Source organism: Lissotriton vulgaris, chromosome 1_2 (assembly GCF_964263255.1).
Source record: "Lissotriton vulgaris chromosome 1_2, aLisVul1.2, whole genome shotgun sequence".
Taxonomy (NCBI): Eukaryota; Metazoa; Chordata; class Amphibia; order Caudata; family Salamandridae; genus Lissotriton; species Lissotriton vulgaris.
The window spans coordinates 351,002,896-351,027,352 of NC_141686.1; the positions used below are offsets into that span (position 1 = coordinate 351,002,896).

Genomic DNA, 24,457 nt, shown 5'->3' on the forward strand with positions numbered 1-24,457 from the left:
ATTATGAAAATAGAGATAAAGAGGAGAAAGAGAAATCAGACAAGAAAACGAAAGATTTAAAGACTAAAGTTCTTTTGCAGCAGGCGTATCCGCCTCGCACGAATCAGACTAATACGCAGCAAGGTTCGTATCAGAGGACAGATTATAGCTCACCTAGGCCTCAGTATCAATGGAATCAGTGTGCATACTGTAAGAAAGAGGGTCATTATAAAAATGAGTGTCCAGTCTTAGCGCAAAATAATGCAGCAGCAGCTCAGAGAGGTCGTGGTGGTTTTGTGCAAAATTCTAGAGGTCGAGGGCGAGGTGCTATGCCTCCACAGACGAATGATCGCCCTTCCAATCACTTTGATCAGCGAAATGGACAGTCTTCCCAACAAAATAGATCTCAACAATATCATGTTGAAGACTATTGTGAAGTAGATGAGGGATTTCAACAAAATGGGTACTAGGACAGCCATGGACAGAGAGAGGGAGTAGTATCAGTTCCAGTGGATCAGAGTGGGCCTTATGTCGCAGTAGCAACATCAGGTGTAGTCGAACCGTTTCTGTTGGATACGCAAAAAGTTCTATCATTCATGCGAAACTCCCTGGCGCACCTTTGTCCGGCTTAACAAATGTTTCTGTAGGTTTTTCAGGCGCCCCTGTTTACAACCCCATATCTGGTCCTTTGTCTATTTCTGTTGGACCGTGTCAATTGAAAGCACCCTTGATTTTGACGACGGGTTGTAATGAAAATCTGCTTGGTTTAGACTTGTTAAAACGCCTATATGCGACATTGTACTGTTCTCCGGAAGGAGTACAGCTTACATTGGGCAAAAGAATCACCTCTCCGATGTACTTGTCAATGGATGCACTCCCGCCGGAGCTGCGTTCACTCCCTGATACTCTTTGGGCGACTGGTCCTAATGATGTAGGCCTTTTAGAAATTCCACCATATGTAGTCACTTTAAAAGCAAATTTAAAATTTCCACGAATTCCCCAATACAAAATTTCTAGTGAAGGTGAACGTGCACTTTTATTGATCGTACACGATTTGATTAAGAAAGGTGTGGTTGAAGAAACTAGAGGAAATGTCTGTAACAGTCCTGTATTACCGATTTTGAAACGTACTGACCCGACAAAGCCTCCAGTATATAGGTTTGTCATTGATCTTAGAGAGGTTAATAAGATTGTGGTCCCACAGTTCCCTGTGGTTCCAGACATTACTGCCCTGTTAACATTGATTCCTGCAACAGCCACATGGTTTTCAGTCATTGACTTGAAAAATGCCTTTTTCAGCATTCCGATAGCCGAGGAAAGCAGAGATATTTTCGGCTTCTGTCTAGGAGGTCGAAGTTTCAGATTTAAACGCGCTCCACAAGGCTATTGTGAGAGCCCATCTATTTACAGTCAAGCATTAAAAAGTCAGTTAGATTCCTTTGTCCTTCCTCAAGGTTCTGCTTTAGTACAGTATGTAGATGATCTTCTAGTGGCTGCCGATGACAAGGAAACTTGCAAGCAGCTACGATTTCGTTATTGCATCATTTGTCCAACCTGAATCACAAGGTATCACCATCGAAAATGCAATACTGCTGCCAAGAAGTGACCTACCTAGGTCATCTCTTGTCAAAGGAGGGAAGGAAGTTGACCCCAGAGAGAATAAAAGCAATTACGCAGATGAGTGTTCCCCGCACACAGAGAGAAGTACGTGCCTTTTTGGGTATTACCTCTTACTGTAGGCAATGGATCCCAAATTTTTCTCTTTTAGTGAAACCATTGGTAGCTTTGACTGGGAATGGTGTTCCGAGTCCGGTGCCATGGTCTGATGAATGTCAGGAGAATTTTTCTGAGTTACGAAAAGCATTGTGTTCAGCTCCTGTATTGGGTACTCCCGATTACAGCAAACCATTCACGCTTTACGTTCACGAGAGAGAAGGTTGCGCGTTGAGTGTTCTGACACAGAAATTCGGTGATAAACAACGCCCCTGTGCGTATTTTTCATCAACATTGGATCCGGTAGCTAGAGCGTTACCTAGTTGTTTGAGAGCTACAGCGGCAGCTGCGGCTTCCATTCGACAATCTGCTGGTTTGGTGATGAACAACATGCTGGTGGTTATGGTTCCTCATGCTGTGGATACACTCATGAACCGAACCAAGACACAACACCTTACCAGTGCGAGATTATCTGGTTACGAGCTGACATTACTAGCGAGTCATATTCAGATCAAAAGATGTAATGTATTGAATCCAGCAACATTGTTGCCGGCTAATCAAGATTCGAGTGATTCCGAGCCCCATGATTGTTGTTTTAGAACAGAGGAAGAGACAAAAGGACGAATTGATTTAAAAGACACTCCGTTGTCAGATCCAGATGGCACGTTGTATGTGGATGGGTCATGTTTTAAATTGGAAAATGGTGATGTGACTGCTGCTTATGCGGTAACGACTTTGAGGACGATTGTGGAGACTGCAAGAGTGAGTCAGAATTCTGCCCAAGCTGCAGAATTAATAGCTCTAACGAGAGCGTGTGTTTTAGCTAAGGGAAAGAGAGTGAATGTGTTCACAGATAGTCAGTACGCGTTTGGCGTGGCCCATAGTTTTGGCCGTTTGTGGAAAGAAAGAGGTTTCATTACGTCCCATGGGACTAAGATTCAACATGGTCAGCTAGTTAACGACTTGTTGGAATCTCTAACCTTGCCGACTGAAGTTGCAATTGTGAAATGCAGTGCTCATAAAGCAATCACGGATGATGTTGGTTGTGGGAATGCTTTTGCTGATGAAACTGCTAAACAGACAGCGAGAGATATGATGAGTAGAATGTATGTTGCTACGTCTGCAAGATGGATTTCTGAATCTGGAATGTGTGAAGATACAGTGGAAAGTGTGAAAGAGATTCAGAAAGAGGCAACTGAGGAGGAAAAACGTGCATGGAAAGAAAGTACGGGCAAGTTGGATTCGAGTGGGTGTTGGATTGATCTGTCAGAACAACAGCGTTGGATGTTGCCTGATGCGTATGTGCTTGCAGTGGTGACGATGGCGCATGGAGTAGCGCTTATAAGTTCTAAAGGAATCTGTAAAATGTTGGCTCCAGTCTGGAAGAATGATGGGATTAGTAAATGTGCAGAGAGAGTGGTGAAAAGTTGTATGGTATGCCTGATGCATAATCCTGGCAAGGGAACTCCAACTCCTGCTGGTCACTTCGCTCCACCTTCTTGCCCCTTTGAAGTGATTCAGTTAGACTTCATTCACATGGACCGGTGCAATAATTTAAAATACGTCCTGGTGGTAGTCTGTGCTTTTTCCCGATGGATCGAAGCATATCCACTAAAGGACAATACTGCCCTATCAACTGCCAAAATTCTTCTCAAAGAATATTTCCCTAGGTATGGAATGCCACGGATTGTATGGTCAGATAACGGAAGTGAGTTTATAGGGAAAGTTATGCAGAGTGTGTGTGCCGGTTTGAACATTAAACAAAAGTTCCACAGTGCAAACCATCCCCAGTCTGCTGGTTTAGTCGAGGGCTACAATGGCACCCTCAAACTAAAATTAGCTAAAATACAGGCATCCACGGGTTTATCCTGGCCAGACGCACTACCTTTGGCTTTGTTATCTACGAGAGCAACTGTACATTCTAGAGTAGGGCTTAGTCCTTACGAAATTGTTTTTGGCCGTCCGGCAAATGTGTGGGGAGTGCCTAGGCCGAAGGAGTTTTGCTCTCTGGAATATCCTATGTTGATCGATTACCTTTACGACTTGACTGCTAAATTGAGTCTTATTCACCAACAGGTTTTCGATGCATTGCCACAGCCTCCGGAGAGTCCAGGTCATCAGCTGAAACCCGGTGACCACGTTGTGGTCAGAAACTTCGCGAGGACAAAGAACCTTCAACCGAAGTTTGTTGGCCCCTTCCAGGTGTTGCTTGCGACAAGAACCGCTGTTCGTGTAGCTGGTCGCAAGCATTGGATACATGCGTCCCATGTCAAACGTGTGCCTCTACCACTTCCTTACGACGACTGGGTGAAGAAGGGAATTGGTGCCTCCGAATCTGAACAAACGCCAAAGTTCATCCCTTTCAGCGATGCCGAATTGATTACCGACACTCCGAACTCTGACTCTCCTCCCGAAAAGACTCCTTTGAACTCTGAACATTTGTCCTCTGCATCAGAAAAAACTCTGCCATCTGCGAACCTGAACACTGCAACAGCTACTAGTGATATGTTATTTGCCGATCAAACAGTTCCTGCAAAATTAAGATACAACTTACGATCTCGTCATATGGACAAATAAAGCAGGAAACTGCCTATTGTGATACTTTGAAATCTTGAACTTTTGCCTTCAGCCAGGAAGTTTACTAATGTTTTATTGTTTTTAATATTGCCTTGCCGTCTGGGTAGCCGTAGGGTCGTGGCTGTGTGCCTAGTTGAATCTGCGGGGGTCTGACACAAGGTCGATCTTTCTGTTGGTTCTGGGAACTCCCAGGGCTGATAGAGGCATTTTCATCTACGTACACATCATCAGTGGTCGCGAGCGGATTGTAGAAGATGGAGCTTCCTGCGCTGCAATGAGAAAATGTGGTTTATGTTCGCAGAAACAGACTTTACAAAATTCTTCATAGCAAATGCTTTTTGATACAATGTGCCATTACATTTTTAATTGTTTTAATAACGTTGGTGGGTGGAATCGTCTTTGGTATAAATTTGATCTTTGTGCCAGTAACTACAGTACCTCCCCTTGATCCTGCTACTTCTACTGTTTCTTCTATGCACTCTTTTCACTCGTTTCCTGAACATGAGCAAGCTTGACGCTCAGAATTTATCAATAACACTTTTGTACAGCTCTTGCACCAACACCAACTAGTAGTTAACACTACAGACTGCTGGGTGTGTGGCTTGATACCCCACACTATGGATAAAGGTATTCCCTATCTGGTTTTGCCTTTCAGCTATAATGGATCATTTCAGGCCTTTCAAACCATCTTTGCTTATGCCCTTGAAACCTATCCTCCGCGTCCACCACGTTCCACTAAATATAACTCTGTCAACAAAGCTTTAGTCCAGGGTATTATTGATATGATCAAGGATGTCAATAACACTCCATCTTACCCTAAAGACGAGTTACAAGTATATTTGAGTTGGAATTCTTCAGAGTATCGCCTTAGTTTGGGAGAAAGCAAGCGTAAAAGCTCAACTCCAATCTGGGTTGTACCTCACCGAGGTCAGGTCTGTTTGCAAGGTAATGGGAGAAATCCAAGAGCTCAGCTAGGGAGGAGTGAGTGCATCGAAACGTACGTGTTTCCGTCTAACTCCTCCCCTGCTTTTCTCACTGCTAGGGGTACCTACTTCATCTGTCAAGACAGAGCGTATACGTGGTTGCCTGCTGACTTTTCAGGGTCATGTTATATTGCTCGGTTGTTGCCTCCAACATACACTGCTTCATCTGAGTATCACAAAACCAGAGTAGCAAGAGGTGTCTTCAGCAAGGAAGATACTGCTGGTCAGGAAGCTGGAGACTTCTTCAAAGGTTTCCTTCCGTTCTGGGGGCCTATGGCCAATAGTAGAAACATACGTCAGCTAACACGGGTAGTTGAATCTACTATTACCGAAACTGCTGGTGCCCTTAGCAACTTGACAGCTGAGCTTCAGGCGGATAGACTCATGACGTTTCAGAACCGTATGGTTCTAGACGTAATACTTGCAGATCGAGGTGGGGTATGCAGAATGATCCAATCGAGCTGCTGTGTCTTTATTCCTAATAATGCTCCAACAGTCTACGAGGCGATCTCAAAGCTACACAAGATTTCCGACTCTATTCATGTAGACAAGGGAAACTGGTCCTTCATGGAGTGGTTTTGGACTCTGATATCAGCGTGGGGATGGAAGGTTCTAATGGTCGTTGGTGTCATCTTAGTATTCCTATTCTCATGTTGCCTGATTATCCAGTGTGGTCCAGCTTTGTGTAGTCTTTGTGCTGCAACCTGTTTTAGAAAACCACCTGCGGTTGGAGAAAAGGCACGAGAAAGGATGATGATACAACAACATGTCACTGACCTGATGAGCATAGAACTAGATTCTGACATAGACTGAGTAATTGCCTATGTAAGAGCAAAAGGAGGGTCTGAGGTTCCGTGACGATTTGAACCCGTGTTTTCAATATTGTCGGAAATACATAATATTAGTATCAGCGAACCGCAAATGATCCATTTAGCATATCCTGGTGTTTTCGCTATGCTACGAGCAAGAGTACTCCTGTTACAAACATATTTCCGATCTACCCATGGCATCCATCTTAGATCATGGCAGCCATTTTGTGTTTCTTGCCCTCACATACGCAATAACCTCTGATCACTTCATTTCAATTAAGGACACGTAGCCTTAGCCGACGATTCACCTCTTTAGTGACACGTGCACCTTAGAACAGAACACGCTGTAGCTGCATGACTCGACAAAGGCTGCCTCCTCTGCCTGAGGCTAGTCCTGCTATACTGGTTCTTGTGGTCGTTGGCCTGATCATGATTAGGCGGCCGAAGCTGGTAGCCTTGCCCATTTACAACCCACAAACATCCCTTATCCTGCTTTTCTATCTTCTGCACCTGGCTCTGCTCCTTTCCTTCTGGGCCTTTATTAGGGGGAGGTAACGAAATTTACGATGAGGCGGTCCGGGTCTTGAATAGAAAGTTGACATAAGATTATGATGGAAAAGGGGGAACCCCTCGTTCGTAATGTTTTGACATCAGATATTGTCGACGATTCCTGTGCAACACCAAATATTTATTGTTTAGGACACAAAGGTTTGGGAATGTACTAACATGTGAAGAATTGGCCTGAAGCCCAATTTTTAGTATATAAGGAGCAACCCTCTTTGTACAAATCGAACAGGCTCCGAGACACTGACCATGCGTGGTTTCTGTGACTTCTGTGTCCCTGCAGTAATAAACCTTTGGTCTTTGACGCCACCATCGAGAAGCCCGTGTTTCTGTTTATTTGTGCACCAAGGCAGGTGGAACTCCGGGGTCTTCGGGTGTTGTTCCCTGACACCTCTGGACGGAACCAAAAAGTCCAGAACTCCAATGGTCATCTCACCAAACACACCCTATGCCAGTTGGACTGAATTTGACTATGTACTTTAAGAAGAAGTGCTCAAATTACTCGCTTGCATGAAACCAACATCGCACATTTCCGTTCCCCTCCCTCCTGAGCGTGTCAAGAATCTCAAGCACATCATATCACACCTGCATGGACCAAAATCATCAACTCCTCCTTTTCGAGAAGCTCCATGCCAACCTCCCTCAAACTCGGCCAAGTCACCCCCTCATCAAACAACACAGACGCCGACTAGAACAACCGTAACAATTACAGACCTATATTTATTCACATTTACCTTCAGAAGCAAGTCTCATCAAAGCACAAGAGTGCCTGACGAACTTAGAAGTCCATACGCTGGTACTTTTCAGACTGGATTATTGTAACTCTTTCCTGTCTGTCCTTCCCCGAGAAAATTAGCATCAGTGAGAGAAATGCTTCACACAGTTATCCACTTTGTGACAGGTCACAACCTTTTTTTATCACATTTCTTCTCTACTTTGCATCCTACAATAGTTTCCAATTGAAGCAACAGACCAATGTAACACTGAATGCATCACACACAAAGTTCTCCACAACTCTACATCCTCCTATGTGGTTGAAAAACTAAAAATCTCTGGATCTGAACAAGGATCGGGAATTCGTAAAGTCCTCCTGCTGGAACAAGCAACATTCAGGCAAGAACGCTTTATAAAGCTCGCCTTCTCTGTCACCGCTACAAGGATCTGGAACTCCCTCCCACAACCTCCTTGAACAACCACAAGTCATGACACAGATAAAAACAAACTCAAAATCCTCCTATTTGAGAGATGCTCTGAATAATAAATCTGTGATCGCTTTTCTGCATCCACTTTTCCCCAATGGGGATTCAAAGGACGCTGGACACCTATAGTGCCTTCTGCAAGCATTGGGCCTGGAAATTAATCTGCAAAAGACCAAATATATGTCCTTCTGTACTGGCAATACTACTCGCCCAAATCCGAGTTTAGATGGGCAGTTACTAGAAAAGGTCAACATCTTTGATTATTTGGGTATCACATTAACAGAGGGAATGGATTGGGGTCCCCAGATTACCTAAGCTAGCTTGAAACCTTCCCAGGTAGCAGGAGGCATTCAACATTTTTACAGGAATGCTGCAGTCGAGTTGTCAGCCCTGCATTAGAGTTATATAAAGTACAGTCAAGGAGTGCCTCTTTATAGGGGGCAGAAATATGGGCCCATTGTGTCTTAAATAGGTTAACGTGTACCGGAAATAGCTTTATTAGACAACCCTTGATGCTTCCATCCAGCACCCCTTTAGTTCCTCTGCGTTTGGACCTTGGTGTTAGACCCACCGCAGAGGAAGCTTCCTTACGATCATTATTGTATTGGCGGCGTTTGTGGAGCTCCTTAGAGTTAGTGCATTATAGGGAGGAGCTTTCAGAACTAATGAGGCTTCCGGGTGCTCAAAAACTTGCTTGGCTCAAACACATAAAAACCAAGTGTGAGGCACTCGGTAGGTCCATCCTCTGGAGCAACCCTGAAGTAAGTTCCATGATGATAACCAAGAAAGATTTGGCTAAGAGCTTTAGAGATTTTAAGCTTATGGGTCTTTACACAAGCAGATCTCTCGGCCAATTAACATCTGAATTCTTATTACTGAAGGATGTTTATTCCACAGAATTGGTATTAGATGACATACGGCCATTTACAAAGAAATGGGCAAGCTCTGAGACCGAGAATTGCCTTGTATGTAATACTGCAGTAGAAACGGTCCTACATGTGCTATTCTTTTGTCAAGCACACAAACGCCATAGATCCCATTGGTTAAAACACCTTATAATAAATTTTGGATCTGGCCATTGCAGCGAGGTATTTAGGATTCTCAAATCTGATACACAATTACCGATTGTTTTCTCTGTATCACGATTTTTGTTCTCCATTTGGTGTACCCGTAATGCTATTCTCAAAAAGGGCCTCTGATAAGTTCAAACTAATGAGATTGTATTTTAGTTAATCAATTTTTTAACTCCCCAGTGACCAAAATTAGATTGGTTTTCTTTGTGTGCATAGAAAGGATGGGGTTTCCTGTGATCTGTTTTTATTCGTATGTAAATTTGTTAGAACTTATATATGATCAATGCATTGTATTTGTATTTTAACTCAACGGTCAATCAGGCATTGCCTTTTTTATCTGTGTTTTTATATGGAAGTTATGATGTATTTTATACATTGTAAAAGAATGCAACTATTTATTTTATTTGTATTTAAACAATTTTATGCTGTATTCTAAACAATGCTTTTATGGCTGTTCGCCGAAATAAAGTTTTTCAAGCAAGCAAGCATCCACTTCTCCAATGTATCCGGATAGTGACTTTTGAACTCTCTCCCCTGACTTGATCTGTGGGATTAGTCTATTGCTTATCTGCTCATCTAATCTGCATTTTGGTCGTTCTTCTTTAGAAAAGTACTTCAATGCCCTTTAGCCAAGATTGTACTATATAAAACCACAAAAATAAACACATTTGGTATAATAAAGAGAAACCAGAAAAAACATATTTTTGAAAAGTTTCTGCAGATTTGTCAAAAGATTCCAAAGTTATTATCAAAGAAATAATTGCTTTTCACTAGAAACCCTTATAACCACAAACTACGTGTGAGGGAAGAAAGGAAGAGCGGGAGGGAGGGAGAGAGAGAGAGAGAGAGAGAGAGAGAGAGAGGGAGAGTGAGAGAGAGAGAGAGAGAAAGAGAAATAGAATGGGAGAAGGATAGAAAGAAAGAGAAAGTGAAGGAGAGAAAGAGAGAGAGAGAGTGAGAGAGAAGGAGAGAGAGAGAGAGACAAAGATAGAAAGAAAGAGAGAGAAAGAGAGAAAGACAGAGATAGATAGAGAGATAGAGAGAGAGCGAGAGCGAGAGTGAGAGCAAGAGACAAAATATGGTTTAAGTGAGTTTCAAAAAATGTTATAAACATAAATTAAGATGTTAAAAGTAATCCCAATAATAACTTCATTGTGACCTTTGTGTTTTTGATCCAAGACTATCAGACAGCACTAAAGACATCTTGGGGATATTCAGAAAGCATCCCTGGGAATACATTTCTCACATCTGTCCCTCCAGCTGCCCAAACCTTCCACAAACACGCTTTATGTAAAAAGGCCTTTAAAACTTGTTTTTATCTGGTCACATTTGCTTTGCATTCAAAGACAGAGGTCAAATGTCAAGCTCTCTCTTTGAGGGATCTTGGTGTTTACTTTTCTTCCTATGACTTAAAAATTAGAGAATTTATGTGACAATTCTGCTGAGTATCCATACAAGAGGAGAAAGTGTAAGATTTTTTTTCTAGCACACAACAAAAAAACAAGCACTGGCAAAGCCAATTGGTCTTGCCTTGCGAACCTACTGACTTTGCAAATGACTTGGGTCAATCATTTTACTCATTTATATGAAGTTCCTGAACACACTGAGGCAAATGTAATGGAGCACCCCCGGTACACAGCTTGTACTGGTACTTTCACTCTAGAGGAAACTGAGTTAGCTATTAACTCAATCAAAAACGATAAAGCACCAGGTCTAGATAAAATACCAGGCGATTTGTATAAACATGAGATTAAAGTCTGAGCACCTTAATCGACTTTTTAATATTCTAGTCACTGGTGTAGATTTACCTGATAGCTGGAGGGGTGCAGAGATTGTTTTAATTTTTAAAAAGGGCGATGGAAATGACCCGTCTAACTATCGCCCTATTAGTTTAACAGATATTTTACAAACGTTATTTGCCAGGCATATTTTAACACGTGTGAATTATTGGATAGATGAGAATGCTATCCTCACCAAGTTCCAAGCTGGCTTCAGGAGCAATATAAGTACGATTGACAAAGTGTTCAGATTTTGTTATCTTTGTTGGATGTATGTTTTTTTTACGTAGGAGGCACATTTATGTAGCATTTGTTGACCTTAGGGCAGCTTTTGATTTAGTTTTACGTGATCGTTTATGGGATTGCTTGCTAACGTTGGGATTGCCTGTCCGTTTGCTTCAACAGATTATAAGCTCCATGATAATAATTATGCTAGAGTGCGTTGGAGTCAAAATGAGGAATTGTCAAAACCTGTCCCAATAAAGCGAGGAGTCCGCCAAGGGGTGTGCTGGCCCCAACACTTTTTTCATTATTTGTCAACGATATCCCAGCTCACTTAGAAGAATGTAACAATGATTCACCTAAGTTGAATGGAGTAAGGGTCCCCGCACTCTTATTTGCGGACGATACTATCCTGATCTCACAGACGCCCAATGGTTTACAAACCCTCCTAAGCACATTCCAACTTTATTGTAACAAGAAAGGCCTAGAGATAAACACGAAAAAAACTAAATGTATGGCCCTAAATCCTCACAAATCATTCAAGGGGAATTTTTTCTGAAACAACCAAAAATTGGAACTTGTGTCTAATTTTACTTATCTGGGTGTTTCCCTAGATCCGAAGAACTCATGGAAACCCCAGATTGAAAAAAGTAAAACTATCCTAACCCAGAATTCCCTACCAATTTTAAAGAAACACGGGGCAAGTCTTAGTAAAGCAATATCACCAGCACTAGAAGTGTTTACATTTAAGGCCCAGTCTGCAGAACTATATGGCGCAGAAATTTGGGGCCCCAAAGCTGGAAATCTTTTTATAAAAAGTGAAAATAACTTTTATAGAAGTATTTTAAAACTACCTAAGCGAACCCCACTTTTACCGTTATTTTTAGACCTAAGGATGAAACGTACAGACCACTTAGCAATTTTACGCCCACTCTCCTACTGGGTGAGACTCTGGTGTACACTGGAACTCGGAGATTATAGAGATGGCCTCCTAGAATTAAAGAGTCTGGACCTATACAACTCGAACCCTTGGCTGAACCACGTCAAAATTTGGCTCTGTAGAATTGGGTTGTCTCATTTTTGGGAGGATCCTCTATCTCTGACACACAGTTGTAAGAAACTTGTAAAAACAAAATGTTGGGCTTATATAGCATGTAATCTCCCAAATAGTTACACAGGTGGTTCCATTACAAGTATTTTTTTGGCATTCAAAGACTCCCCATATTTTGAGGACTTTCTGGACGAGGTCCAACCACCTCTGACAAAAAGCCTATACCTGAAATTTAGATATGGAATTCTCAAAACCAATGTAATGTTAACAAGATGGTCCACGACAGTGGAGCCTCCAAAAAGTGAGAAGTGTATGAGCTGTCAGTCCAGTTCTAAAGAGGATGATAACCATATCCTGTTCTTTTGTGCTGCATATCTATCAGCAAGAAAAAGATGGATTAAGCCACTGTGCAATGCCATGGGTATACGCTCCTACGTCGAAGCATATAGGAATATTAAAACAGACTTCGGACAAGTGGTTGTCATGTGTGTCAGCAGATTTCTATTGTCAGCATGCTACACTCGTAAAAAATTGGGTCTGGACTTATAAATGGCTAGTTCTGTGTGTATTTATTTTTATTTATATTGTTCTGGATATGGGTGTTCTGATTATCTACTGGTTGTATATTAATGAATTGCTCTTGGGATTCTAAGCTACTGGATATGTATACATTGTTTTTAAGTAAAAGTTTTATATATGTCTTCTTAATTAATTTATGGATTTTATTGTATCTCTGCAAACCCCATCCGACATTATGTAAACTATTTATTCCTCATTCCTCTATTGTGGCATGTATTCCCTTGTTTTTATGGATCTTTTATGGCCATAATGTGCCGAAATAAAGATTATTGAATGAAATGACTTTTAGCAGGGTCCCACACCATCAGTTGAAAAAGAAATATCCTACTGCATTTTGCCGGTTTACAAGGATTGACACGCAGTTACTGAGGCCTACCCTTTGAATTTCAATCAAATGTGGTGGATATGATTAATGAAAATAGAATGCCGGGAACGGAGAGTTATTACTGTGCCAACAATAAGCTCCTTAGGTGCTGCACCTAAATATGTTGATATACTTTTTTTTTCTGAACCCCGGGAAAGGGGACTATTAGTCTGATAAGAAGCTACGAATGGTTGCTCTCTGTTGCAGGGAATCCCAGCCCACAATCAGAGCCTGAGACGTCTCTCCCCAGTGTGAGGATGTTATTTTTGAAAAGTAGTTTGGCCACGCCGCCGTACTTTATTTGACTATTTTCCTCAAGATACCACTAGTAAAGCGCCCAATAATTTCCAAATCCGCCCACGGGCTTGCCGTCTTTCACGCTATTGGGTGTAAATTCCCGAGATGTCCTGATGGTTTTCTGCTTCAATATGGCCACCACGCAGGCAGCATCGAGGGCGCTGGCCTTGCAGGGCGTGAAGGTAATTTTTCAGCCCTAACACACCTTCTTCACAGCAGGCACCAGGTGTGTGTGGGGAGGGTCTCCCCGCTCTCAGGTGTGTTATTCATTTATTAATTCAGTGTTTTATATAGCGTGAAGAGGACCCAACTGGGTATCAGAGTGCTTCACAATTCTATAGCATTGTACTTCTGACATTTGGTTTGATTAGTCCTTTAAACAAACTACCAAGTATATATATTCAATATTAAGTGGAAAGCATTTCTACTTTACAAATAATAAATGTCCTAAACATTACTAAAGATCAACTTCCATTACAATAGTATGTGTCCTAAATATTACAACATGTGACATTTTAGAAATACATGTACTAGGAATACCTCATATCATGTATCATTTAGTACAGTGGATTGTACATAGCAAAGAGACTGGTTAAGGAATATATAGCTATTATCCTATACTGCTTTCGGCCCGGAAACGTTGTACAGATGTGGCATGGTCGCGTCATAATGCTGCGTGGTGACAGCTGTCAGAAGATGCTTCAATGGCACGGCCCTCTGTACATGCAAATGTCCCCTCCACCCCAAGCCGTCCTTCCATTACCCTTGGTGCCAACTTTACAGTCGACAGTGAAGTTTCTGGTCGGCAGCAGTAGACATGAGCACTTTAGTTGAAACGGCTGCTACCATTATGCGAAGGGGAGGTGGTGAAGGTAGAAAATGAAGTAATTTGCTTTTATAAATAACAAGCAAGGAGAGGCAAGCAGCGATGAGTGAGACGGTGAGGAACTGGCTCTCTTACATTGAAGTCAGAGAAAGAACAGGCTGTTTAGGGGAACCATCATCTGACATTTGATCTCAGTCTGTGAATGAACAGCAAATGTGAAGAGATATGAACAAGAATTACAGCCATTTACAAAAAAGCTTGGAGCGAGTGAAAAAAGTGCGCATATGAAGTGCTCTTAGACAAAGAAAAAAGAAAAAGTGCCCAAAGCATTTGATAATATGAGACCATTGCAAGGATAGAAGTAACGGGACGGTGCTCCGTGGGAGGGAACAATCTACGAAAAGGAGGGACAAGTAGGAAAGATTATTTTTGAAAAGTAGCTTGGCCGCGCCGCCATACTTTATTTGACTATTTTCCTCAAGATACCACTAGTAAAGCGCCCAATAATTTCCAAATCCGCCCACGGGCTTGCCGTCTTTCACGCTATTGGGTGTAAATTCCCGAGATGTCCTGATGGTTTTCTGCTTCAATATGGCCACCACGCAGGCAGCATCGAGGGCGCTGGCCTTGCATGGCGTTAAGGTAATTTTTCAGCCCTCATACACCTTCTTCACAGCAGGGGACAAAAGCACCATTCTGGACTGGGCTAGCCAAGGAACCGGTACCCGTTATTTGTTCGATGTAAAAGGGCGTTAAACAATAGTGAAATTAGCCTTGTGCTTCTGGCTGTATATTCAAGCTTTCTGCCCACCTGGAAGGCATTTCTTTGGATAGAGGTCCTTGACTTTGGTATTTCCTTAGATGTCGTTTGACTCAGGCAGCAAATATTCTACATATTAATCTGATTAGGAAAGACGTTGCATGATGTGAAAGTAATTAACATAGTTTGTTTACTGACTTGATGACTACTGTTAGTACACCTTTAAAACGAGAAACACTGCTATTTTTTATTTTTTATATTTTTGTGAAATTCTCAAATGACTTTCTCAGATTACAGTTGCAAGGTTTGTCTTTTGGCTGTAAAATAAATAGTTTTTATCGTTATAGGGCATTGCGTGCAAAGTTTCGTTTAAGGAAGGTTTAGTAGGGATGACTTTAAATGTATTAAATCCGGATCGGAGACCCTGAAAGAGTGGTGGTTGGCTGGAAGATAGATAGTGAGTTCAAAAAAACTAGCAAGGCTGTTTAAAGGAGATTCAAAGAAACAAATAAAAAGCAATGGGTGGGCAGTAAGCCCACAAAGTTAAGCACTGTTGCGGCAAGACCTAAACAAGCATTGGCCATGCCAATTGGTTTCACCATATTAGTGTGTTATGATAATATGTCCTCGGTGCAGTGCAGAGTTGGAGAAGCAATCCAAAGAGCGTGCCGCTGTCCTCGTTTGCAGGCAGGTGCACTTTAACCCTTAGTCTGCCCCCTGCAGTCTTGTGCCCACAGTTATGAACCCTCTCAGTGCATAGATACCAAGGATTCAGACTGCTTATGTATGACATTTCCGTAATGTCAGTGTAATTATGACTGATATTCAGGTACTATGACTGACACTTTCCGTAAGCAAAACCAAGAAATAAAGATGAGGGAAACCTGTAAATACGAGACATTAAAACCTCATTGCTGCCAAGTTTTCAGTGTACTTATGAGCGACATTGAACTACCAAAGCCGGCAGCAATGATTTAACTTGCACCAGGCAGTCAGACACCAGAGCTACAAGGCACCAGGCAGTCAGACACCAGAGCTACAAGAAACCAGCAGGGTCAGACTGGCCTGTAGGGCAATCAGGCAGTTCTTGATGGGCTGGTCTGAGCGGTCAGAGGGTGGGAATTTTAGGCCTGTTTTATGGTCTGGTGGGCTGTTTTTTATTGCTGTTGATTTCCCTGATAATAGTATGAACATTCCCTGTAGCAAGCTCAAATCCATGCCGTTTTCTATACCTTGCAAAACACCCTGAAAGCATTTCTTTACAAGTTAAAAACTGTCCCAATGAGCAAACATGGGCACTTTTTTTAGCAGTCCAATTCACTAATGGGGGCCACTTGTATTTTGGTGCCAGGCCAATTTTCTGTACCATTACGGACCTGGGTACCACCAACCAGGAGTAGAATCTCAGAGGAGAAAAACATAGGGCCCAAACAAAATGACGTAAGGGCAATAAGCATGCCTGCAGATACTGCGGCTGTCACATCACTGGCCTCCAACTGGATTGGTAGAAACACTAAATAGGGGACAAACGCACCATTCTGGACTGGGCTAGCCAAGGAACCGGTACCCGTTATTTGTTCGATGTAAAAGGGCGGTAAACAATAGTGAAATTAGCCTTGTGGTTCTGGCTGTATATTCAAGCTTTCTGCCCACCTGGAAGGCATTTCTTTGGATAGAAGTCCTTGACTTTGGTATTTCCTTAGATGTCGTTTGACTCAGGCAGCAAATATTCGACATATTAATCTGATTAGGAAAGACGTTTCATGATGTGAAAGTAATTAACATAGTTTGTTTACTGACTTGATGACTACTGTTAGTACACCTTTAAAACGAGAAACACTGCTATTTTTTATTTTTTATATTTTTGTGAAATTCTCAAATGACTTGCTCAGATTCTCTACAATTGCAAGGTTTGTCTTTTGGCTGTAAAATAACGTAATCGTTTTTAGCGTTAAAGGGCATTGCGGTCAAAGTTTCGTTTGAGGAAGGTTTTGTAGGGATGACTTTAAATGTACTAAATCCGGATCGGAGACCCTGAAAGAGTGGTGGTTGGCTGGAAAATAGATAGTGAGTTCAAAAAAACTAGGCAAGCCCTTCCCTCTTACTTCTGGAACCAGAGACCCAAAGCACGTGTCCATTTGTGTAAATGATTGTTCCAAGAGGTTATTGTACCAGGGCAATACTGCAGCATTTCAACTGGGGCATTAACAAATAGAAGACCCATTAACACAGCCATTCAACCCGGGCACTGACATTCAAAGAACTGGGTAACAAGGCTATTGCACTGGGGCAATACTGCAGCATTTCAACCGGGGCATTAACAAACATGAGACCCACTAACACAGCCATTCAACCCGGTCACTGACATTCAAAGAACTGGGTAAAAAGGCTATTATACCAGGGCAATACTGCAGCATTTCAACCAGGGCATTAACAAATAGAAGACCCACTAACACAGCTATTCAACCGGGTCACTGATATTCAAAGAACTGGGTAACAAGGCTATTATACCAGGGCAATACTGCAGCCTTTCAACGGGGCATTAACAAATAGAAGACCCACTAACACAGCTATTCAACCGGGTCACTGACATTCAAAGAACTGGGTAACAAGGCTATTATACCAGGGCAATACTGCAGCCTTTCAACGGGGCATTAACAAATAGAAGACCCACTAACACAGCTATTCAACCCGGTCACTGACATTCAAAGAACTGGGTAACAAGGCTATTGCACTGGGGCAATACTGCAGCATTTCAACCGGGGCATTAACAAACATGAGACCCACTAACACAGCCATTCAACCCGGTCACTGACATTCAAAGAACTGGGTAAAAAGGCTATTATACCAGGGCAATACTGCAGCATTTCAACCAGGGCATTAACAAATAGAAGACCCACTAACACAGCTATTCAACCGGGTCACTGATATTCAAAGAACTGGGTAACAAGGCTATTATACCAGGGCAATACTGCAGCCTTTCAACGGGGCATTAACAAATAGAAGACCCACTAACACAGCTATTCAACCGGGTCACTGACATTCAAAGAACTGGGTAACAAGGCTATTATACCAGGGCAATACTGCAGCCTTTCAACGGGGCATTAACAAATAGAAGACCCACTAACACAGCTATTCAACCGGGTCACTGACATTCAAAGAACTAGGTAAGAAGGCTATTATACCAGGGCAATACTGCAGCATTTCAACCGGGGCATTAACAAATAGAAGACCCATTAACACAGCTATTCAACCGGGTCACTGGCATTCAAAGAACTAGGTAACGAGGCTATTATACCAGGGCAATACTGCAGCATTTCAACCGGGGCATTAACAAATAGAAGACCCATTAACACAGCTATTCAACCGGGGCACTGACATTTAAAGAACTGGGTAACGAGGCTATTCCACTAGGGCAATACTGCAGCCTTTCAACCGGGGCATTAACAAATAGAAGACCCACTAACACAGCTATTCAACCGGGTCACTGACATTCAAAGAACTGGGTGACGAGGCTATTATACCAGGGCAATACTGCAGCCTTTCAACCGGGGCATTAACAAATAGAAGACCCACTAACACAGCTATTCAACCGGGGCACTGACATTCAAAGAACTGGGTAACAAGGCTATTCCACTAGGGCAATACTGCAGCCTTTCAACCGGGGCATTAACAAATAGAAGACCCACTAACACAGCTATTCAACCGGGGCACTGACATTCAAAGAACTGGGTAACAAGGCTATTCCACTAGGGCAATACTGCAGCCTTTCAACCGACCGGGGCATTAACAAATAGAAGACCCATTAACAAAGCTATTCAACCGGGGCACTGACATTCAAAGAACTGGGTAACAAGGCTATTCCACTAGGGCAATACTGCAGCATTTCAACCGGGGCATTAACAAATAGAAGACCCACTAACACAGCTATTCAACCGGGGCACTGACATTCAAAGAACTGGGTAACAAGGCTATTCCACTAGGGCAATACTGCAGCCTTTCAACCGGGGCATTAACAAATAGAAGACCCACTAACACAGCTATTCAACCGGGGCACTGACATTCAAAGAACTGGGTAACAAGGCTATTCCACTAGGGCAATACTGCAGCCTTTCAAGCTGGGCATTAACAAATAGAAGACCCACTAACACAGCTATTCAACCGGGGCACTGACATTCAAAGAACTGGGTAACGAGGCTATTATACCAGGGCAATACTGCAGCCTTTCAACCGGGGCATTAACAAATAGAAGACCCACTAACACAGCTATTCAACCGGGTCACTGACATTCAAAGAACTGGGTAACAAGGCTATTATACCAGGGCAATAGTGCAGCCTTTCAACCGGGGCATTAACAAATAGAAGACCCACTAACACAGCTATTCAACCGGGTCACTGACATTCAAAGAACTAGGTAACGAGGCTATTATACCAGGGCAATACTGCAGCATTTCAACCGGGATATTAACAAATAGAAGACCCATTAACACAGCTATACAACCAGGGGAACTGACATTCAAAGAACTGGGTAACTAGGCCATTGTACCACGGCAATACTGCAGCCTTTCAACCGGGGCATTAACAAATAGAAGACCCACTAACACAGCCATTCAACCCGGTCACTGACATTCAAAGAACTGGGTAACAAGGCTATTGCACTGGGGCAATACTGTAGCCTTTCAACCGGGGCATTAACAAATAGAAGACCCATGAACACAGCCATTCAACCCGGTCACTGACATTCAAAGAACTGGGTAACAAGGCTATTGCACTGGGGCAATACTGTAGCATTTCAACCGGGGCATTAACAAACATGAGACCCATTAACACAGCTATACAATCATGGCATTAAGCACTGCAAAGGGCATCGGCATGAGTGTACCAGGTCATTCATATAGATGCTTACCAGGGTATTACAAATAGGGGACAAGTCCGAAAAGCAGCAAAGGCCTTGCTTTTCCCAGAACCATGTCTTCAGTGACCCTCGCCTTACAGGTCAAGCTGATGTGTTAACGCAGGACGCTAAACTGTTGGTCACATTTCCTTGTCTTGCCACTGCATTCTTGAGACGTTTCCCTTCCATGCCGCTGCACCAAGCTTGGAGCACAGTAGCAAACACGGAATAGGATACAGCAGTTAGGCTACTGGGCATTAATAAGAAATACATTATTAGATTCGTTTAGACACAGGCAAGAAGCCTAAATGGTCAAAAACAGTATCTGTGTGCTAAAGCAACATCTGTTCTTAAAAGCAACACCTGTTTTTGAGCGGGTACCTGCCTGGGGTATCTGCACGTAACACAAAGAGAAACGAATGGCACACGATAAACAGGTACAACAAGCCTTACCCTCGTGTTAGGGCTCCTGCCTGTGTTTAGAAGCCCCTTCTGTTGCTCGTTGATACCCTAATAGAATAGGTATTACACCTCAGAGAGATAACTCCAGCAAGTAAATATGTCGTATACACACACCTCCTACTTGGCACCAGATGTTGTGCAGCTGCCCACTTGATCCTGTCACACGGTTGGTCCACGGCGGGCATTAACGAGAGAGAACACGTTAAAAAAACCTATCCTTTGAAGGCAGAGAAGGGTATATGGCACAGGCCACAGGTTAACTAACTATGACACTGGGGAATTCGGAAACCTTAAGATACGATAACACGCCCCACCGGGGTATTAATTAGCCTAGGGCATTATAACATATGTTTTAACAAGGTATTAACCACCTGTACAGTTTGTACTGAATAGCAGCCGTTTCCAGAAATGTGTTTCGTTTTAAAATTACAGTCATATTTTCGCTGACAATGACTGACAAGTGCCTCACCCGTCTCCCTCCAGTGCAAACTAACATTCCTAAAGAAGAGGGGCGAAAAAAGGAGGCGAGGCTGATCCATCGAAACTGCGGCTCGGGGGGTTTATGCAAGTTCGCCCCTTTCTGCTCCTCAGTTTATTTATTTAAAGAGTTTTATATAGCGCTGACTAGACCCGGAGGTATCAGAGCGCTGTACATGAGGTTCAACAAAATTACAAGATGACATCAGTTTCAATATACAACAGTTGCTAGAAAAACAATTACAAGAGCATAGAGATACGTGGAGTATAGAGGGTAAAGGGGAGATACAGCAGAAAGACGGAGGAAGGTCTGCCCAAAGTCCGTCTGGGTAGGTGAAGGTCAAGGGGGAGTCCCAAAACCCATCTCCTCTATAGCTATCAGGTAGCTCCACTGGGCTTTGGCCAAATAGATCGGTCTCAAGGGAAACATAAAACGAGCATGGAGGGCAAAATAATGGAGCGTAGAGGGGAGGGTGAGAAAAGGGAGGAAAGGGGATATACAACATGGAGAGACGAAAAGAAGTCTGTCTAAAGGCCGACTGGGTAGGTGACGACCAAGGAGGGAGCCCACGGCCCATCTCCCCTATAGCTAAACCAGGTAGCTCCATCGGGCATCAGACAAAATAGTTCAGTCTCAAAATATTGAGAGAGGAGAGAAGGAGAGACATAGAGGGAGGATGCTGGAAGAGATGACAGGAGAGATGAAAGGAAGTGTGGCTGAAGACCGACTGGGTAGGTGACGTCCAAGGATGGAATCCCCGACCTTTCTCCCCTATAGCTAAACCAGGTAGCTCCATCGGTCATCAGGCAAAATAGCTAGATCTCAAATGACGAGGGAACATTCACAGGTAAACAGGGAAGGGACTAGGGCCAGGACAAGGTGAGGGCAGAGGTCAGTAGCAGGTAAGTGGAGAGGAGTAGAGCAGGGAGGAAAGAAAGAATTGCAGATGTTCGCATAAGGGTAGGCACAGTCCTGGATGGGAAGAGGGGACACTCGCCTCACCCGGCCCGGTGTGTGGGGCTATTCCGAGGAATGCGGCCTCCAGGGGGCGTAGTTCTCTACTGGAGTAGAAATCGGGCAGTTCTATGTGTAAAAGATATGAGAATTTACAATCAGGACTCCTAAAAGTAGCAAGAAGGGAGTAAACACCTTTGCTGGGTCTGCGTGTTTCTTTGTTGCTTTATCTGATCATTTTAGGATTCTGAACCCACATTTGTGTTCTCTTGTAAGGGTTTCCGATGCCCTTGGACCGAGCTAGCGCCATATAAAACCGCACAAACAACAACAAAAAATGACAGAATCCCCCCGCGGGCTGCAGAAGAAGCGAGTGAAAGCGGGATGGGGGTGTTCGTGATCCGAAGAGTGGGGGCTGGGGGCAGCCATGCTCGTCCAGTCTGGACCAGGAAAGGGGGGCTTGTGCCAATCGCGTGGATGGACGGTCTCCGGAGCCAGGGAAGGGCTGCAGCTGTTCCCTCCAGCTCCCCCTCTCCGTCCCTGCCATGGCTGATGGAGCATGGGGAGGGAGGGGGCCCGCTCCGCCTGGCTCAGTGCTGGGGGACCAGGGGCAGGCATGGGATGGGAAGGGGCTCCCTCCGCCGGGCCGGGCTGGGCTTCCATCCGCCGGGATCCTGGTGCTCTCTCCAGGCTGAGCTGGGAGGAGGGGACGGATGGCTGCAGCTGGCTACAGGGGTCCTATCAATGCGGGGTAGGGAGCACAGGAAGGAAAAGCATTGAAAATGCACTCAAAATGAATACTAACTGGAAAATTGCCAAAATTGAAAATGGGAAAACAAAGAATCCCATCATGTTTAGAGACTGTAAGCGGTCCCAAAGTTAATCAAAATTCACGCACACATCGAGACCCTGAAAGCAAAGAGGCAACGCTGAGGGGCGGGCGCAGACGCTGCGGGCAAAGCCACAATGAGTGCAAAGCCATCCACCAATCACGCACCAAGCACTGAAAATGCAATAGGACTCTTATTTACGAGAGACATATTGCATTTTCTACAAAAGTGCGGGCGTGAAAGAAGGCATGGACGGGAGGGGTGGGGGGTGCTGCTGGCCTGAGAAGTCACGAACTGGAGGATGGAACAGGAGGAGGTAGGGAAACAATTTTTTTTTTAAGGTAATGGGGCCGATAGCTGTGGAAGAACAATAATGACAACATGGCAGTCATGAGGCGGCATTAAGTTTACATAAACCAATCAGCATGCAGCATTTACGATTGCAGCCAATGACATAGCTAGGTAGAAAGTGGGCGGAGCTTCCCCCACTATAGTGTATACAGCATCTTTCGTCGAGACAGCGCATGCACTGCTTCGGCTGTGGTACTGAAAATTCTGGACCCGTGTTATAAACATCGTCGTACCATGACGATTTTGGTACCGACAGACCGGAAATGACGAGTACGCTACATACGCGCATTTTCGGTGTATTCGAGCATTGGGATCACCCTTAAACCAGAGTTTCCGTTTCGAACCCTCGGGTTCCATTTTGTGAACGGCAGCCATTTTGTGATTGCCCTCACATAGCCAAATGAGTAAAGGCCAAACCCGAGTCCGAAGGACACGTACACCTTTGCTGACTCCCCTGTGACCTGGGCAAGCTGACTCCACTGCCTAAAGCCAAACCTGTTCGGCCAGTGGCCGAGCGAGATTAGTATCAAGGCGCAACACGTCATAAACCTTTCATCACGTACAAACCATGCCTAATCTCACACGCACCTGTCTCTGTTTTCTTCTTTATGACTCGCTTTACGAGGAGGAGGTTCCCGTTTTTATTGGGGTCCGCCGATATCTGATGGAAATACTGAACCTTGCCGGGAAATTGATTATGGGTTGGAGTTAATGAAATGTGGGCTTGTCATCATGAATCTGCTTTCCCTTTGTAGTGAAAATATTCGAATGGTCTAGTTATAAAATAAGGAATTTGTGCCTAAAGCATAATATTTTGTATAAAAAGAGAAGGCTGGCTTGAACGTTTCAGCAGTCCCCTGAGAACATACACGCTGTTGTACTTCTAGGATGCCTGTTACTGGTTGCAGCCAATAAATACGATCTTTGACTTCACCTAGAAGACTCTGTGTTTCTGTAGTCCGAAACAGGAAGGACTCGAGGTCTTCGGGTGTGGTCCCCTGGCACCGTTGGGTTCCGAAGAACCCAGTACCTCAGTTGGCGCCCAATGTGGGGCGATTTCAGCGGTACCGGTCCAAGCCAGAGGTTCGTGAGGAGCTTCGTGTGAAAATTCTGGAGGAAGGCCGCCACTTCATCGACCCCTGCATGTCGACGTGGTCCGAAAGTCTTTGCTGCGAGGTTCCCCGCGTCCCGACGGCTACGAAGGACTGCTGCCCTGACTATCGCCCTGTTTTGGACCCTTGATGATTGGTAGAGCGAAACTATAGACCAGTCTTCTGGTGACGTCATCGATACCTCAGTTAAGTATAAGTGGAGCGTCTCCCAGTCCTCAGTTTGATTCTTAGTTTTTGGTATCTCTTCGAGGATAGGGTTTGTTTGGAACTTGCAAGCGCCAAAACCGAGGGACTCGTGTATTCACGAGACTATCGTTTTCGGTAATTCTTCAAAGTTTGAAGCTAGACTAGTGAGCGAAGATGCCTGGTTTTAGCAAACTTGGAAATTTGTTTTGTCTTGGTTGTAGTAAGGATTCCCGATTGGAGGACTCGTGTCCGGTTCCTCCAGTTGGAACTCCAACTTATGAATTATATGTGAAGCATGGGGTAGGTCCCATCGCATATAACGAAGTATGGATCCGATACACCAGAAACAATGGTGTTTTAAAATGGCCCCAATATGGTAGTTTCGACACGGAAATTTTAGACGATCTAGAGGTTAA

At 43.8% G+C, this 24,457-nt stretch overlaps 1 pseudogene; it reads right to left on the reverse strand.

The window, feature by feature from the left end:
• LOC147736773 (uncharacterized) overlaps positions 1–20,315 on the reverse strand; it is a 37,331-nt pseudogene extending 17,016 nt beyond the window's left edge.
• Positions 20,316–24,457: the final 4,142 nt, after the last annotated feature.